This window comes from Ovis aries, chromosome 1 (genome assembly GCF_016772045.2).
Source record: "Ovis aries strain OAR_USU_Benz2616 breed Rambouillet chromosome 1, ARS-UI_Ramb_v3.0, whole genome shotgun sequence".
Lineage (NCBI taxonomy): Eukaryota > Metazoa > Chordata > Mammalia > Artiodactyla > Bovidae > Ovis > Ovis aries.
Window position 1 is genome coordinate 121,319,177 of NC_056054.1, and position 6,933 is coordinate 121,326,109.

At 49.4% G+C, this 6,933-nt stretch overlaps 1 pseudogene; it reads left to right on the forward strand.

Annotated features, from left to right (window-relative positions):
- Window positions 1–5,810: 5,810 nt before the first annotated feature.
- LOC114111158 (5S ribosomal RNA) lies at window positions 5,811–5,919 on the forward strand (annotated as a pseudogene).
- Window positions 5,920–6,933: the final 1,014 nt, after the last annotated feature.

Genomic DNA, 6,933 nt, shown 5'->3' on the forward strand with positions numbered 1-6,933 from the left:
TCTGGGTTTGATCCCTGGATTCAAAGACCCCTGGAAAAGGGCATGGCAACACACTCTAGTATTCTTGCCTGGAGAATCCCCATGGACAGAGGAGCCTGGTGGGCTACAGTCCATGGGGTCACAAAGAGTTGGGCAAGACTGAGTGGCTAAGTACAGCACAGCATATGGGATAATATAAAACAGGGTAATCTACGCCAACACGCATTCCAAAAGGAGAAGAAAGAGAAAAGGAGATTGAAAATATATTTGAAGAAATTCTGGTTGAAAACTTCCCAAACCTAAAGAAGGAAAGATAATCCAGAACAGGAAGCGCAGAGGGTCCCAAACAGACATCAAGACATAATAAAAATGGCAAAAGTTAAAAGAGAGGATTCCAAACCCAGCAAGAGACAAGCAAACAGCTAATTACAAGGGAACCTCCATAAGACTATCAGCTGATTTCTCTATGGAAACACTGATAAAGTTTTCTAGAGAAAAGGGAGCAGCAAAATATATTCAAAACATTCAAAGGGAAAAATCTGCAACCTAGAATATTCTAGCCAGCAAGATTATCATTTAGAACAGGAAGAGAAATAATAATTTCTCAGACAAGCAAAAACTAAAAGAATACTAAGCCTATTCTAAAAGAAATATCAAAGGGTCATCTCTACAGAAAAAAGAAGCAAGATGATATCTGAAAGAGGAAATCACAATTGGGAAGGAAATTATTTAAATCAGCCAGTATACAGATCAAAAGCACTTCCCAGCTGGTGCTACTGGTAAAAAACCTGCCTGCCAGTGCAAGAGATATGAGACCTGGGGTCAAACCCTGGGTTGGAAAATTCCCTTGGAGGGCATGGCAACCCATTCCAGAATTCATGCCTGGAGAATCCCATGGACAGAAGAGACTGTCAGGCTGCAGTCCATAGGGACATATAGTTGAACATGATCGAAGCAACTTAGCACACACACACACACACACACACACACACACACACACACAAAAATGAAAAAGAAAAAAAAAGTATTTGTGAAAGCAATGATAACACAAGGACCAGCAAAAGGATAAACATGAAGATGTAAAATAGGGACATCATAATCATAAAATGTGAGCAAGGAGAATAAGAATATGCATATTCTTTTTCTTTTTTTAGAACACGTTTGAGCCTGTATGACTATCAGACTAAAGCAAGCGGATATAGGAAAGGGACCACCTGATCTGTCTCTTGAGAAACCTATATGCAGGTCAGGAAGCAACAGTTAGAACTGGACATGGAACAACAGGCTGGTTCCAAATAAGAAAAGGAGTACGACAAGGCTGTATATTGTCACCCTGCTTATTTAAATTATATGCAGAGTACATCATGAGAAACACTGGGCTGGAAGAAGCACAAGCTGGAATCAAGATTGCCAAGAGAAATGTCAATAACTTCAGATATGCAGATGACAACACCCTTATGGCAGAAAGGGAAGAGGAACTAAAAAGCCTCTTGATGAAAGTGAAAGAGGAGAGTGAAAAAGTTGGCTTAAAACTCAACATTCAGAAAACTAAGATCATGGCATCCAGTCCCATCACTTCATGGCAAATAGTGGGAAAAAAGTGGAAACAGTGACAGGCTATTTTGAGGGGCTCCAACATCACTGCAGATGGTGACTGCAGCCATGAAATTAAAAGATGCTTGCTCCTTGGAAGACAAGGTATGACCAACCTAGACAGCATAATAAAAAGCAGAGATATTACTTTGCCAACAAAGGTTCATCTAGTCAAAGCTATGGTTTTCCTGTGGTCATGTATGGATGTGAGAGTTGGACTATAAAGAAAGCTGAGCACCATAGAGTTGATGCTTTTGAACTGTGGTGTTGGAGAAGACTCGAGAGTCCCTTGGACTGCAAGGAGATCCAACCAGTCCATCCTAAAGGAAATCAATCCTGAATACTCATTGGAAGGACTGATGCCAAAGCTAAATCTCCAATACATTGGCCACCCGATGCAAAGAACTGACCCACTAGAAAAGACCCTGATGCTGGGAAAGATTGAAGGCAGGAGGATAAGGGGACGACAGAGGATGAGATGGTTGGATGGCATCACCAACTCAATAGACATGAGTTGAAGTAAACTCCGGGAGTTGGTGATGGACAGAGAGGCCTGGCATGCTGCAGTCCATGGGGTTGCAAAGAGTCGGACATGACTGAGCAACTGAACTGAACTGAAACAATATGCTACTAAAAAACCAACGGGTCAACAAGAAAATCAAGAAGGAAATTACAAAGCAACAAGGTAGTACATATTAGGTTCATCCTGCCTCTTGAGAAGCATGTATGCAGGTCAGGAAGCAACAGTTAGAACTGGACATGGAGCAACAGACTGGTTCCAAATAGGAAAAGGAGTACGACAAGGCTATATATTGTCACTCTGCTAATTTAGCTTCTATGCAGGGTACATCATGAGAAACGCTGGGCTGGAAGAAGCACAAGCTGGAATCAAGATTGCCGGGAGAAATATCAATAACCTCAGATATGCAGATGACACCACCCTTATGGCAGAAAGGGAAGAGGAACTAAACAGCCTCTTGGTAAAAGTGAAAGAGGAGAGTGAAAAAGTTGGCTTAAAATTCAACATTCAGAAAACGAAGATCATGGCATCTGATCCTATCACTTCATGGGAAATACATGAGGAAACAGAGGAAACAGTGTCAGACTTAATTTTGGGGGGCTCCAACATCACTGCAGATGGTGATTGCAGCCATGAAATTAAAAGACGCTTATGCCTTGGAAGGAAAGTTATGACCAACCTAGATAGCATATTAAAAAGCAGAGACATTACTTTGTCAAAAAATGTCCATCTAGTCAAGGCTATGGTTTTCCAGTAGTCATGTATGGACGTGAGAGATGGAGTGAGGTTGGGGTTGGCAGATATAAGCTATTACATACAGAATGGATAAATAAGAAGGTCCTACTACATAGCACAGAGAACCAGATTCTGGTATATCCTGGTATAAGCTATATCGAAAAGAATATTAAAAAGAATGTATACAGTGACTGAGCAACAAAACACATATATATACATATATATGTATAACTGAGTCACTTTGCTGTATGGCAGAAGTTAATACAGCATTAAAAACTAACTATACTTCAATTAAATAAAATAAAGATGATGGCCATATTAAAGCAACTAACCACACAGGAAAATTTTCTGCTTGGAAGTCAACAAAACCCACTTACCTCCTCAACAGGAATCCTGCTAAGACTCTCAAATTTCAAATTTGGAAATAATTAGAAAATTTAAACAAAATGCTAGCTCCAAGAATACCCCTTTTATTTTCCTTAAGGAAATCAAAACTTTAACCTGGGGTTGAAGGGTCCTATGATCTTCAGGATTCAGATCAATCCTCCTATCAATTTCTCTCTCTTCATCCCTTGCCAAGGTGCAAAGTCACTGCACACTTGATGCACCCAGAGTACTGTATCTCTGTGTGTTCCTGTGCTTAGTCAGTGAGCCATGGAAAGGCAGAAACAGGATTTAATGATCGTTGTATCACTCAGCACTTAACATACTGTCTAGCACAATATGACTGCCCAGTGTATGTATGTGTGTGTATATATATATATTTGTTAAATAAAGGAAATGTATTTTTCCTTTAATATTCATTTGGAAATGAATATTTCCAAATTCTAAAGCTGCCTGAAAGAACAATATTAATGAATGATAATCTTAATTATGGTGATACTTTCATTTTAGGAAAACAATATATGAAATGAGTGTTACCTATATAAGGAGGAAATAATTTCTCACCAACATTCAGTTCACAAAAATTAAATAGAGAACATTTCGATCCTTTTATTTCAGGTTTTTTGGGTTTTTATCATTGTGTGTTGTTTTAAAATTTATCTAGTGGGTATCAAGACTATAAACATTCCTAACTTAACCTACAAAATAACAGGAACAGAAAATTAGAAAAGGGAGAGCAAGCATGTAAAACATAGAGGAGGCCACTCTTAAGTAGAAGACTCGATAAATGTAAAAATAAGAGAGTCCATAGAAGAAACTTGAACTGTGGCCCGTCCGGCCCAAAGCCCAGGCCCAAGCCCAGCCCCAGTCTCACACCCAGCCCCTCGCATGCAAACACACACACACACACACACACACACACACACACACGAGCCTGAAAACACCCAGCCCCTCGCATGCGCACACACACACACACACACACACACGAGCCTGAAAACACCCAGCCCCTCGCATGCGTGCACACACACACACACACACACAAAGAGCCTGAAAACACCCAGCCCCTCACATGGGCGCACGCGTGCGCGCACGCACACACACACACACACACACACACACACACACGAGCCTGAAAACACACACACACAGACACACACACACACACACACACACACACACCTGCCACCCAGACAGGTCAAGAGCCTGAAACCCCAGGTAAGGGAGATGGAGAAAGAGGGAGAGAGACAGCAAGAGGACCACACAGGCTTCCAAACCCCGGCCTCCACACCCTGCCCCCTCCTTTCTGGGTATCCACCTGGCCCCCAGTCGGCCGACCACACCCTCGCCCACCAACACACTCACCCTCTGGCCTAGGGGTGGGGGCTAGGTCTTGCCTTAAGTAGCAAAGCCGAAGGGAACCTTTGAGACCTCTGCTGTGAAAAAGTCTTGGGGACCCCACGGGTAACTGCCAGCCCCGCTGGGGCCAGGCCCAAGGCTGACTCCCCCTCCCTTGAAGAAACTGCTTCTTCTGCATGGCCTCTCTCTGAGGTGTGTCAAGATCTGTGCCAGTGTGTCTGTCTCGGATCGGATGCCATCCTCTCTCCCGTGTCTGTCTCCAGTTTTCTGTCTGTCAGTTGCTCTGTGTTTCTGTCTCTCCATCTATGCCTCTCTGTGTGAGTGTGCGTGTACGTGTGTGCACGCGGACATGTCTGTCTGCCTGCATCTCCCTCTCGCAGTCTTCGAGTCCGTCTCTGAACCTTCGTCTCTTTCTGCCTCTGTGTCTCCCGTCCCTTCCTCTGGCCCCGGCCTCTCACAGGTGCTAGGACTCTGGCTCTGGTTGATGAACTTGCCTCGGCCGGCTGTCTCACCTGGCGTGGGTGAGTGCGAGTGTCTGTGTGTCTGTCCGTGTGCCTGCCCGTCACTCATCTGCTCTCTCAGGAAGGTCCTGTACTTGGCAGGCGGCGTGGGCCAAGGGGGTCCTCGGTAGGGCGAAGGGGCGGGGCTGACGCTCTCCGGTCTACTGCGCTGGTAGCTCGGGTTGCATTTGGGCACCGAGCAGATACTGGGCAGGATGGGCGCTCCAAGCCCAGGCTGGGCTGTGCCTAGGCCCGGAGGAAGCTCAGAGGACCGCGGGCCGCAGGCAGCAGCAGGCCCCGAAGCCAGACACCTCCGGGGCCACATGGTCCTGAGCAGAGAACAGGATGGCGCAGGGGGGGTGGGGGGGGGGGGGGGGGGGGGAGCCGCCGAGCGAGGCGGGCCTGGATAGGCCCAGGGTGGGAGAGCGCCGAGACCTCCTTGACCCCCACCCCATCCCCAAGGCCCGGCACGCACGCATGCCCGGGCGCCCGCCTGGGGTGCCGGAAGCCCTCCTGGGCCAGGCGAGTGCTGGCCGGGGGTGGCGGTGTGCAGGGCCGGGGCGGCGTCGGCCGGCCACCGGGCTGCCGACCCTGGCCAGGCGGAGTCGGTCGCGGCTCTTGCGGCTCAGGTACAGTGCAAGGCCTGTTGAGAGGTGCGGCCGGCTGGCCCAACCGGCAGGCAGGTCTGAGCGAAAGGGAGGCGCAGAGCAGGGCTTTTAGGGCGCCTGGTGGTAACCGCCTCCGTCTATGGCCATACCACCCTGAAGGTGCCTGATTCCGGAAGCTAAGCAGGGTCGGGACGGGTTAGTACTTGGATGGGAGACCGCCTGAGAATACCGGCTGCTGTAGGCGTTTTGCGTCCCCTCTCCTTTAGCCCCGGCCCCCCAGTGCGGCTGGCGCCTCAAGCCCCCACCAGTGCCTGGCCCCTAGCACCCCACCGCGCTCAGAGGGGTCGCCTGCCTTCCAGCCGGCGGCCCTCGCAGGCAGCGGCGTCCCAACTCTTGGGTCCCCGCAGCCCCAGCCCCTCCCCGGGTGGGTGGCCGAGCCGGACTCCCGCCGCAGACCTGGGTTGCCTCCGCGCGGCCAGCAAGCCCCTCCGCATTCAGCTTCCAGGAACCCAGATGACCATCTTGTCTCTGTCTGAGGCTTCCTTGGCAAGCCTCAGGCAATCCCGGAGGCTGCCCCACCCCCAGCCCCACCCCCAACCCCAGCACCATCCTCGCAGGCAAACACACCCCCGCCTCTGAGATAGGTCAAGAGCGGGAAACCCCAGGTAACGGAGGCGGAGAAAGAGGGAGAGACAGACAGCAAGAGGACCACACAGGCTTCCCATCCCCCGACCTCCACACATTCCCCCCTCCATTCTGGGTATCCACCAGGCCCCTAGTCGACCCGACCACACCCTCGCCCACCGACACACTCACACACACACTCACACTCTGGCCTGGGGGCGGCATCTGAGTCTTGCCTAAGGAAGCCAAGCCGAAGGGGACCTTGGAGACCTCGCCTGCTAAGAAGTCTTGGGGACCCCACAGGTGACTGCCAGCCCCAGGGCACCACATCCTGCCGGGGCCTGGCCCAAGGCTGATGCCCCCTACCTTGGGGAAGCTGCTACTTCCACATGGCCTCTGAGTTGTGTCACCGTCTGTGTCAGTGTGTCTGTCTCGGATCGGATGCCATCCTCTCTCCCGTGTCTGTCTCCGGTATTCTGTCTCTCTGTCACTCGCTCTGTGTCTCCCTGTCTCTGTCTCTACCTCCGAATGTGTGTGTGTACACACGCGTGTGTGCACGTGCATGTCTGTCTACCTGTGAAAGGTTGTTGCTGAACGAACAGACGCTGGAATTCTTGGCCTCAGGAGGAGAAGA